Consider the following 12,307-nt stretch of genomic DNA (forward strand, 5'->3'; position numbering starts at 1 on the left):
GAAGAGACTGTATAGAATCAAAAATATTTCTTCTTTAAATGTTTGCTAGAATTTACCAGTGAAACCATCTGGGCCTGGAGTGTTCTATGTTGGAAGGTTTTTAGCTATGAATTCAATTTCTTTAATAGATATAAAACTATTCATGTTGCCTGTTTCTTCTAAGTTGAAAAATTATTCATAGTAAGAGTTGTTCATGGTAATCTTTTATTATCCTTTTAATGTCTGCAGTAGTGTTTTCTTTTAAAATTTTTTCCCGAAGAACCATGTTTGATTTCATTTTTTTTTTCTGCTTTGTATTTTATTGATTTCTATTTTGCTTTATCCATATTAAAGCTTTTTGGTCAGGTGCCTACACATTTAGGGTTACTATGTCTTATTGGTGAATTGACCTTTTTCATTACTATGTAATGTCCCTGTTTATTCCTGGTAATATTTCTTGTTCTCAAGTCTGCTTTATTTGATATTAACATAGCCGCTCCAGTTTCCTTTTAATCAGTGTTTACCTGATGTATCTTTTTTCATCCCTTTACTTTTAACCTATATTTCATTCGCTATATTTAAATTGGATTTCTTGTAAACAGCATATAGTTGAATCATATTTTTTAAATGCTACTTGACAATCTGTCTTCAAATTGGTGTATTTAGACCAGGGGTCAGCAAACTTTTTCTGTAACGGGTTAGACAGTAAGTATTTCAGACTTTGTGAGCTGTGTGGTCTCTATTGATACTGTTCAATTCTGTCATTGTAACCGAGGGTACTGATTCTCTCCTTTGTGATCATCAGTCCTCTAGTGAGCCATCCAGTGAACTTACTTTTTCAGATATTATGTTTTTTAGTTTTAAAATTTCTATTTGGTTTCTTTTTATAGTTTCTATTTCTTCAAATAACATTCATTCATTTGAAGCGTTTTTCCCTTCACCCCAGAGTGCATAGTGATAATGGCTGTGCTAAAGTCTTGAGTATTCCAGTGTCTGAGTTGCCTTGTGATTGGATTGTTTTTTTCCCTTCATAATTGGTGAAATTTTTCTTTTTTTTTTTTAAGAATTTATTTATTAGAGAGAGAACATGAAACAGTGTGTGAGAGCACAAGCAGGGGGGCGGGGCAGAGGGAGAAGCAGACTCCCTGCTGAGCAGGGAGCCCGATGTGGGATTCGATCCCAAGACCCCGGGATCATGACCTGAGCCGAAGGCAGACGCTTAACTGAATGAGCTACCCAGGCACCCCAGTTTTTCTGTTTCTTTGTATGTCAAGCAAGTTTGGGTTGTGTCCTGGACATTTTTAATAATATATTTTGGAACTTTGGGTCTTTTCAAAATCCTCTAGAGAATATTTAGTTCTTTTGTTTTCGCAGTCATTTAGCCTAGTTGGTTTCAGACCGCCAGTTCTGTAGTGCCTTTTTGGGTGATGGTTTTAATTTTAGTTCAGTTTTCAAAGCCTTTGTAATGCTGCTTTGGGTATGTCCTATGCCTGCAGAGTTCAGGGGTAAGTCTGGGACTTGTGCCATTTATATGCACTGTTAGGGGAACCCTCCTTAGCTGTTTCCTCTCCAGTATTTGTCTCACACACCCTGGCTCCCAGGGGACCCTTTACCTAGTCCTCTGGCCAGAAGGATGGGGTTTTTCTAGGAGTTGTAGCTGCCTGTGCTGTCACTGCACAGTTCTTTGTAACTTGGGGTGCCCTCAGGGCAAAGTGGCAGGAGAAAAGAGAGAACAGAATAACCAGATCCCCCCCCTCCGGCCCTTCTGCTCTTCAGACCACTCTGGCTAGAAAGACGGGGGTTTTTCTGGGGGTTTTCACTGCCTGTGTTACTGCCATGCAGTTTCCCAACTGGGACTGCCTTTAAGGCAGGTCTGGGAAAAAAAAGAGAGAGGTAGTTTCCCTCCATATGGACATCCCCCAGCAGCACCTTTCCCTGGTCCTCTGGCCAGAAGGACGAAGTTTCTTTTGCAGTTTTTGCTGCCCTCTCTCCTCTTGCTGTTGTCTACATTTGTAGTTCTTAGGTAGTTGTTCGTACGTTTTGTCCAGGGTTTCTGTGGTAATCATTGTGTGATTGAGGCGACACTAGGTTTACTCCATCTGAGCCAGCTACAGAAGTCCCCATCATTCTTTTTAAAAAGTAAAATATTAATACTCCACTCCGTGAACAATTTTTTGAGGTAGCTTAACCATCATAGTAACTTTAAGCTGTTACATGTTCTGCATCTGTCTGCACACTGGTGAGCTTAGTCCCATTGCTTTCATTTCTGCTGCTTCATCTTTTCCTCCCCCCACCCTTTCCCTCTTCTTCTTTATTGTAGATCCAACCAGCTTTTTTCTCAACTTCAAGAAAAGAGTTTGTGTATGTGTTTACTACAACCTATAGTTTAGTTCTTCTGCGGACCTTATAATTATGATAATTAACGGATATTTTTTCAGAGCTCAATATTTCATGTGAACTGAGTGCTCTGGCACTTTAATAAGCATTATTAAATACTAATTAATGTAAAAGGAACCTCTCACATACTTTTCTATAATTATAGCTCTAAAATCACTGGAATTAGATCAGCATTCGTGTGAGAAAACTGTTTTCTACAGACACAAGTTTTAAGAATATAGCCTGTTGAGGGCTGCAGTGCTTGTTTACTGTGGGGCCAAATTTGAAACCGCCATCATTCTTTGGAACATGAGAATTGGTATATTGAGAAAGCAGGCTATGGGGTCAAAGACCTAAATAGAAACCTGAAACCTATATTTTTCATAATTGTTAGGATAGTCACTGGAACTATCAGGAATGGTTCAATATAGATTATTTCACTAAATTTCTCCAGGAATGTCACATATCAGATTTTTTTAGAGAAGTACAGTTATTTTACGGTTTTGTCACTTTGCTCTACATTTAAATAAAAGGATACGGTTAAATCTGTTATATTTAACTAACTCTTGGCCTATCATTCATTAATAAAAATGTGGCTCTTTAAAACTCTTTCACTTTATCCTCAGGATTCCGAAACATGGATGATCGTGGACTGATATCTGTCTCTTCAACTTTGTATTTTGTCTGCTAAAATGTCTGATCTGTGCTTTTTCCCTACCCCCTCTCTCCCTTCCCCCAATATTGTTTTATTACTCACTATTGTTTTTGACTGATATTCAGATCAATTATATAACATAAGATGTTTAAAAATGAATCTCCAAATTCCATCTAATATGTAACTATGTTCCTGAGCATTGAGTGAGCATTTAGCATATACCAGGTATCGCGTGGAGCCCTTCACATTTGTTGTCTAATCATCACAAGAGCCCTCTGAGGTGGGTACTGTTTTACAGTTGAGGACGAGAAGCCACAAAGAGGTTGAATGACATGTCCAAGGTACTCAGCTAGTAAGTGTCACGATCAGGTTGTGAACACAGGCAGTCTTTACTCTGAAGCCTACACTTTTTTTCTTTTTTTTTAGCTTAAATTTCTCCACAAGGAGAATTTTATTGATGGCGCTAGTTTATTTTCCTCTTAAAAGGCAGTTGCAACCAAATGAAGTGAACATACCTCGAGGTTTTATTGTCTTCATAATATAACTAAATATGAAACTTAGAACTGGATCACTTGGCCTTTTCTCTTCGTATCTCCTCCCACTTCATACTGCTTGCCTCTCTTAATAGCCAGCATTCTCTTAGATCTGCACTTGGGCTCAACACATTCAACCATCAGCATAGTCTTTGGAGTTTTAGCCTTTTTCCAGAAAATCCACTTAGTCTGCCCACCATACCCACTCTGCTTCCTGTCATAACGTTGCTTTCCCTGGGTGTAAAGGGAACCTCTGCCTTTCGTTTACTGTGTCACTTTGTGGGGTTGGTACATGCAGAAACGTCCTTGCAGAAAGTCTGGTGGGTTTTGGGAACGTTCACCATGGTTGTGAGAGTGCTATCACAGAAATGGAAAAAAAATGAAGCCTACATTCTTAATGATAGTCCGCTACGTGGCGTACATCATAAGAAATTTAAAATCACCATTGTAGCGTTCATCTGCTGAAGAAGTTTTTTTTTTGTTTTGTTTTGTTTTTTTTAGTAGTGAAGTCCAACACAGGGCTTAAACTCAGGACCCTGAGACCAAGACCTGAGCTGAGATCAAGAGTCAGGTGCTCAACCGACTGAGCCACCCAAGTGCCCCTGAAGAAATCTTATAATAGATTTTTTTTCTTTTTAGGGGTTATCTGTGTGGATCCATCGGTTAAGGGTCGGACTCTTGATTTCGGCTCAGGTCATGATCTCAGGGTTGTGGGGGTTCTGCACCCAGTGGGGAATCTGCTTGAGATTCCCTCTCCTTCCCTCTCTGCCTCTTCTCCTCCCCCTCTGCCCCTTCTCCTCCCCGCCCCCTGCACGTGCCTATGTGCATGCTCTTTCTCTCTCTGTCAAATAAATCTTCAAAAAAACCCACAAAAACAAACAAACAAAAAAAAACAGGCACCTGGATGGCTCAGTCAGTTAAGTGTATAACTCTTGGTTTCAGCTCAAGTCATGATCTCATGGGTTGGGACATCAAGTCTAGAGTCAAGCTGGAATCTGCCTCTACTGGGCTCAGTGGGGAGTCTGCTTGAAGATTTTTTTTCCCTCTGCCCCTCCCCCTGCTCACATGCATGTGGATGTTCTCTCTCTGTCTCTTTCTCAAATAAATGAATCTTTAAAAAATAAATAAATGTTTAAAAAATTAAAAAATAAAAACTAATATTTTGATCAAAGATTCATTAATTAACATCCCTTTAAAATGTCAACTTTAGGGGCACCTGGGTGGCTCAGTTGTTAAGCATCTGCCTTCGGCTCAGGGCGTGCTGGGATTGAGCCCTGCATCAGGCTCCCTGCTCCACTGGGAGCCTGCTTCTTCCACTCCCACTCCCCCTGCTTGTGTTCCCTCTCTCGCTGGCTGTGTCTCTCTGTCAAATAAATAAATAAAATCTTAAAAAATAAAATAAAATAAAATAAAATAAAATAAAATAAAATAAAATAAAATAAAACGTCAGCTTTAGGGGCACCTGGGTGGCCCAGTCAGTTAAGCATCTGCCTTCAGCTCAGGTCATGATCACGGGGTCCTGGGATCAAGCTGCCTATTGGCTCCCTGCTCAGTGGAGAGCCTGCTTCTCCCTCTCCCTCTACCCTTCCCCCTTGCTTGTGCTGTCTCCCTCTCTCTCTCAGATAAGTAAATAAAATCTTAAAAAAAATAAAATGTCAGCTTTGTACATTTTGACTGTGATCAGGTTTTCTCTCTTACATGAGAAACAGAATATGTCATCATTAAGTAGAAGCTATTCTGCCCTTATTACTGAAAATACGTGTCATGTGTAATGAACTATCTGTGTTTGTCAGAAAAAATATATGATAGAGAGCTATAAAAGTTGTAAGGTATGAGTAGAAGTTAAGAAATTAAAAATAATCAACAAAGGCCAAAAATATAAAAATCGAAACTGGTGATCACTTAAAAAAAAAAAAAAGCCAGATTACCTGAAAATTGGTTTCTTTTATAGAAGTACATGTTACTCTGAAGGAGGAGCTTCAACAAATGTCTTCAAAGGGTGAATTGTTTCTGTTACCTTTAATGTAATGTATGTCTGTGACAAAGGACAGCTACATACCATACTGATGGAAGTTGCTGGAAAAGATTTCTATATAAATATCTAGGCAAAGAAGCAAGCCTATAATGATTTGCTGAACACTGTCTTAGTGGCATGAGAAATATATGTCTCATGTACAATATCCAGTGATAACACCATTGGTTTGTGTACTTTGCAGCAGGGAGTATGACGTGGAACACATCTTGGCTAATGAGTTACCAACCAGTGTCCTGAGTAAACAGACACAATAACCTGAAAGCTTGTTCATGAATGAGTAACATATGTGTTCAACTTAATATATTTTAGCTTTATAGCTGGGTTTGGAGTTCCCAGTTTTTGCTAGTTTAAGTTTCTTGTCCAGGACGGAAGAAAGGATGGGTATGTTAATAGTCAGTATCTGGATTCCATTACCAATTTCTGTATGTACTATTAAGGTGATTATCACTTACTTTAAAAAGGGTTTACGATTGTTTTTTTGGTTAATGTTTGCAAATAAAACCAAGGCTTACCATTGTGTGTGCTCCAATAAGTATGTCATATTTTTATATAAAGTTAAATTCCACTTGATGATAAGCATTCAGATCTTTTATGAGGAGCCTCAATCAACAGCACAGTTATTTCAACAGTATTTATTATATGTTGCTGACATATTACTTATTTGTGTAAATTTCACATCTAAATAAGTATTAACCCCTTCAAAATGATAATTCATAAAATTACGAACTTATAGAAGTGATTGCTCAGAAAATGTTGGAAATCGTCCTTTAATTTACCTCCAGAGTGTGCAGCACACTTAGGTGAATATCATCAGTAGCAGCAAGATTTTCCTTGAAAGAAGTTTTGGTTTTGGGAAATATAAAATGTTTTCAATGCCAATCTGCATAATAAGATAGCTGATCAGTTTATTCAATACTACTTTATATCAAAAGCAGGTGATACTATAAAGTAATGACAGTCTTATTATGATTCATAAGCTTGACTCTGAAGCAGTACCAAAAGAAAAGTTCCAAAATTATTTAAAGAAAGCTGTTGTTGGTACCTGACCTGTTAGAATGGCTAGAATCAAAAAGACAATCAAAAGACAGTGTTGGCAAGGATGCAGAGAAAGGGGAGCCCTCATGCACTGTTGGTGGGATTGTAAATTGGTGCAGCTACTGTGGAAAACAGTATGGAGGTTCCTTGAAAAATTAAAAATAGAAATACTGTATGATCTAATAATTCTGTATTGGCTATTGACCTAAAGAAAACAAAATGCTAATTCAAAAAGATATATGCACCCTATGTTTATTGCAGCATTATTTACAATAGCCAAGATATGGAAGCAACCCAAGTGTCTGTTGATAGATGAATGGATAAAGAAGATGTGGGGTGTGTGTGTGTGTGTGTGTGTGTGTGTGTGTGTGTGTTGTATGATGGAATATTACTCAGCCATAGAAAAGAATGAGATCTTACCATTTGCAACAGCATAGATGGATCTGGAGGGTATTATGCTAAGTGAAATATATCAGAGAAAGACAAGTACAATGTGATTTCACTTATATGTAGAATCTAAAAAGCAAACAAAAAAACCAGACTCTTGGGGCGCCTCGGTGGCTCAGTCAGTTAAGCATCAGACTCTTGGTTTTGGCTCAGGTTGCGATCTCTGAGTCATGAGATAGAGCTCCGCGTTGGCTCCGTTCTCAGTGTGGAGTCTGCTTGAGATTCTCTCTCTCTGCCCCTCCCCCTGCTCATGCTGTCTCTCTCTCTCTTTGAAATAAATAAATCCTAAGGAAAAAACAAAACAAAAAACCAGACTCTTAAATGCAGAGAACAGACTAGTGGTTGCCAGAGGGAAGATGGCTGGGGTGATGAGTGAAATAGGTGAAGGGGATTTAGAGGTACAAGCTTCCAGTTATAAAATAAGTAAGTCATGGAGATGAAAAGTGTGGCATAGGGAGTTTAGTCAATAATATTATAATAACGTATGATGACAGATGGTAACTACACTTACTGAGGTCAGCACTAAGTAATATAAAGAATTGTTGGATCAATGTTATACATCTGAAACTAATATAACATTGTATATTAATTATATTCAGTCTTTTTAAAAAAACGTTGTTGGGTTAAGATATGGTCATCTGCATTCTAAAATTCTGATATAGGGGCACTTGGGTGGCTCAGTTGGTTGAGTCCACCTTCGGCTCAGGTCATGATCCTGGGGTCCTGGGATCGAGCCCCGTGTCAGGTTCTCTGCTCGGCAGAGAGCCTGCTTCTCCTACTCCCTCTGCCACTCCCCCTGCTTGTGCTCTTGCTCTCTCTTCCTCTCTCTCTGTATCTATCAAATAAATAAAATCTTTAAAAAAAAATTCTGATACAGTTATACCTCAGAGTAAAGTGATGTTGACAATCCTTCGAAAGTTGCGACTAGGCTTAACATTTAGTTTCAGTGCTACAGACATCCCAAAAGTAATTGCCCTTAAAAATTATTATGCCACTGTTCACAAATAATAGCATGACTAACACCCTTGTTAACCCATGCTCTTACCTAACCTCTTAGCATAACCTATCACCTAGTTTCATATATTTATCAGTTACCTATTGAATTTATAAAAAAGCATGTGCATAATCATCTTAAGAGAAGACTAAAAGATTATAATTTATTTCCATTAAAAAAATCTTTTAGTCAGGGTGCCTGGGTGGCTCGGTTGGTTAGGTGTCTGACTCTCGATTTTGGCTCAGGTCATGATCTCAGTGTCCTCAGATCAAGCCCCACGTTGGGCTCTGCACTGGGTGTGGAGCCTGCTTGAGATTCTCTCTCTCTTTCTCTCTACCTCCCCGCCATTTGCATGGACTCTCCCTTAAAAAAACAAACAAACAAAAAAACAAAAACAAAAAAACCCACCACTTTTTGTCTAGAAAATAATTAATTGCCATAACTTTCAAAATGAATTGCCACATTAAAAAATGACAGAATTGAAGACCATTTTTTGCTTTCAACATTTATTTGTTAAGTATTTGCTAGGTTTCTGGCCTTCTATTGATTTTTAGCAGTTCAGAGATCTAAGATATAGCCCCAGCCTTCAAGAATTCACAGCCAGTGGAAAATGAATAACAATCAATGACAGCAGGGATTGGCTTACATTTTCTGTAAAGGGCCAGATAGCAAATATTTTAGGCTTTGTGAGCCATATGGTTTCTGTTGCAATTATTCAGCCCTGGTGTCATAGCATGAAAGCAGCCATAGACAATCTGTGAACAAATCAACGTGGCTATGTTCCAATGCAGTTTTTATTTACAAAAATAGGCATCAGCCCTGTGCTGTAATTTGCTGATGTCTGAATTATGGTATAGTGAGGTATAAGACCTATGGTAGAAAGACACCCAGTGCGCTGTGTATGATGAGGAGAAGAGGACACAAAAATCTCAAGGAAGAGGGAACTTCTGACCTGAGTCTCGAGAGAGAAGGTGTTATCCAGGAGAAGCAGCATGGAGGGCCCATGGATTCATTAACTCATGCAAAGTATAGGCAGAGGGAGCGATGGGAGCCCAGTAAAGTGTAAACTGGGTACCTTATGAAAGTGTAATCATTCAGATCCTCTCCAATAGCATCTTTCTAAATAGCATTGGAAATTGTAGCTACCAGAATTCTGTGATTTACTTCACATGGGTAGCTTCTTTTTTTTTTTTTTAAGATTTTATTTTTAAGTAGATTTTATTTTTAAGTAATCTCTACACCCAACATGAGGCTCGAACCTACAACCCCGAGATTGAGTCGCACACTCCACTGACAGCCAGCCATACACCCCACATGGGCAGTTTCTTAACATCTATAAATATGAAGAATTAAATCATGGTCATATGTATTAAAATGGAAGCATAGCCAAAATCGCCTGTCTTTAGAGAAAATCAGATGTCTTAGTTCTTTTATTTCACGTTCTTGAGACCATGCTAAACTAGTCCCGCAGCTCATAAAAACTTACTTGAAAAATGGTGGGTGCAGCCATCTCAGTATCGGGCACCAGAGTACTACATTTTGAATTAATTAATTTTTATCAAAATACTGCATACAAAAAAAGTATGTTATACACATAGGAAAGTACACATATTGGCAGGGTACAGTTCAATGATTTTCAGAAACTAAATACAGTCATGTTACCACAAGACTACATATTAATTGTCCAACATTACTAATTCAAGATTCTTGGGCTGTTTTTCAAACTTAATTCTTTTTCATCTCTGAGTTTCCAGTCAGTTCTTTGGCTTAACATCCTTATTGCTAACAGTTTATTTTGTGTAAGGAGCTGAATGGGCACCTACAACCTGCCCACCGTTTTCTCCTAGGCTTGTTTAGCATTCCAGTCTCTTTAGTTGACCACTGCAGCCCAGGCTTCTAATTTCCAGAAAATGGAAAAATCATCCGTTTCTCCTCTGAGTCTCTCCACCTCCTCATAATGCTTTCAAACTGAAGGCAGCAACCCAGTGGGTCTTCAGATAAATTTAGGGAGTTGGACTTGTGACCAATATTTAAAAAGAGCCTGGTAGAGAGACAAAGAAAGAGGGAAAGAGAAAGAAATGAAAGAGTGTGTTGTAACCATTACAAGCTTCACTGTTTTGTGAAACTTGGTATTTAGTTTTCCATATATATAAAATTTGTTTTTTACTATAGGTCATGGTCTTAAAAGTTTAAAAAAAGTCATAAATCTCATTTCAGTAATTTAAAAATACTACTTAACATTAACATCAGAATAACTGTTGATAGTCATAGACCTTGTTTAAATCAATAAAATGGAAATGTATTGGCTGAAGGAAGTCTTTTCTGTCTATCTCTTGGAGGAACACTCCATCTTATTTTAAGATGCCAGTATGACTCAGAGATGCTACAGGACAAGAGTTACAGGCAGATATCCCTCATGAATTTACACACAACAGTCTTTTACCAAATGTAGCAAACTGAATCCAGCAGTGTAGAAAAAGGATAACATGTCTTGACCCATTGGAGTTTATGCCAGGAATGCAAAATAGGGGTTGGAATAATATTCAAAAACCAGTTTAATTCATTATATTAATCAAGTAAAGTAGAAAAACCATTTGATCATTCTTAACAGGTACAGAAAAGCATTTGACAAAATTAAACTCTCCTTCATAAAAAAAATTACAGCAAACCTTCCTTATCAAGAAAGGGCGTATCTGAAAACCCTACAATTAAGACATCTATAACATTCAGAACAAACCAAGGCCATCTCCTCTCAACCACTGTTATTTAACTTTGTATTTGGGGTCCTGGCCAGATTCTAGTCTGCAGGAAGGCCAGAAAAAGAAAGAAAAGGCATAAAGATTGGAAAGAAGTAAAACTGTTTGCAGATAACATGATTGAGTATGTTAAGTAGTTAAAATTTTAAAGCCTCACATTATCAAATGTTGACAGTGGTATAGAGCAACTGGTACTCTCCTACACCGTTGTTGGGTGTGTAAGATGGTACGATCACCGTGAAAAACAGACAGTGTTTTGTAGTTAAACCTGCACACAACCCATCAATTCTAAGCCTACATATGTACCCAAGGGAAAGGAAAACATGTATTCACAGAAGGACTTGTACCTAAATGCTCATAGCAGCTTTATTTATAATAGACCAAAATTGGAAATAACCCCAATGTCCATCAGTAAGTGAATGGGTAAACACATTGTGATATGTCCATGCAATGGGACATTATTCAGCAAAAAAGAGGAACAGACAACTGATACACGCAAAAATAGATAAATCTCAAAACATTGCCATAAGCAAAAGTATCCTTACACAAAAGAGTTATGTATTATATGATTCCATTTATATAAAATCCTAGAACAGGCAAAAAAAAAAATCTTTCTGGGCACAAGAAGCACATCAGTCCTTGCTTGGGTCCAGGAGTGATATATTGACTTCAGAGGAGCATAAGAGAACTTTTCTGGGATTTTAAAATGTTCTGTATCTTCTCCTTGGTGGTAGTTACTAGAATTTTTGCATTGTGAAAACTCATTTTGTCTTATTGTATGTAAATTATACCTCAGTAAAGTTGATTTTTTTTAACAAAAGAGAGATTTAGACATTTAATTTAAAAACAAGTAGACAAAATCACTGTTAGCAAAAAAAACCTCTCCAGATTAAAAAATTCCTTTGGGATGATGAAGTTCTGGAGATAGATGATGGTGATGGTGCAGAACAGTGTGAGTGTACTTAATGCTATCGAACTCTAAACTTAAAAATGGTTAAAATGGTAAGTAAATATGTTTATTTTATCACATTAAAAAAAAAGGTTAAAAAAAAGAAAATGGCTATGAAAACAAACCAAAAAAATCTTTCAGGAATTAGAAGAATATATAGGCTTTGTTTTGTTTTTTTAATCTAATTATAAATGAGAAATATGTGTTAGCCTCTCTTCATTAAACACAGCAAAGATCAGGATTCTGGCCCTCAAGCATTTATGCTTTGAATGTCATATGTGAATATAAACTAGAAGTATTACTTGGCCAAGTGTCACTTCCCGTAATTCAGAGTATCCCAGCAATTGCATTTCTAGAACTGAATTTAAACAGAAGGCTGTGTTTCTTAAACTGCTCTGCCCTTTTGGTTTCTAGTTAGTGGTTGCCTCCTGATACATATTTTTTAAGATTTTATTTATTCATTTGAGAGAGAGAACACGAGCAGTGAGGAGAGGCAGAGAGAGAGGGAGAAGCAAGATTCCCTGCTGAGCCAGGAGCTGAACTCAGGA

General features: G+C 37.7%; 1 protein-coding gene and 1 pseudogene across 1 annotated transcript in view; one reads left to right on the plus strand and one right to left on the minus strand.

Moving 5' to 3' along the window:
* The window catches only part of SLC39A9 (solute carrier family 39 member 9), a 52,599-nt gene that overhangs the window by 24,383 nt on the left and 15,909 nt on the right, over positions 1–12,307 (plus strand). The gene's annotated exons all lie outside the window — the stretch shown is intronic.
* Positions 3,568–3,887, minus strand: LOC109489271 (annotated as a pseudogene).

This window comes from Ailuropoda melanoleuca, chromosome 14 (assembly GCF_002007445.2).
Source record: "Ailuropoda melanoleuca isolate Jingjing chromosome 14, ASM200744v2, whole genome shotgun sequence".
NCBI classification, from domain to species: domain Eukaryota; kingdom Metazoa; phylum Chordata; class Mammalia; order Carnivora; family Ursidae; genus Ailuropoda; species Ailuropoda melanoleuca.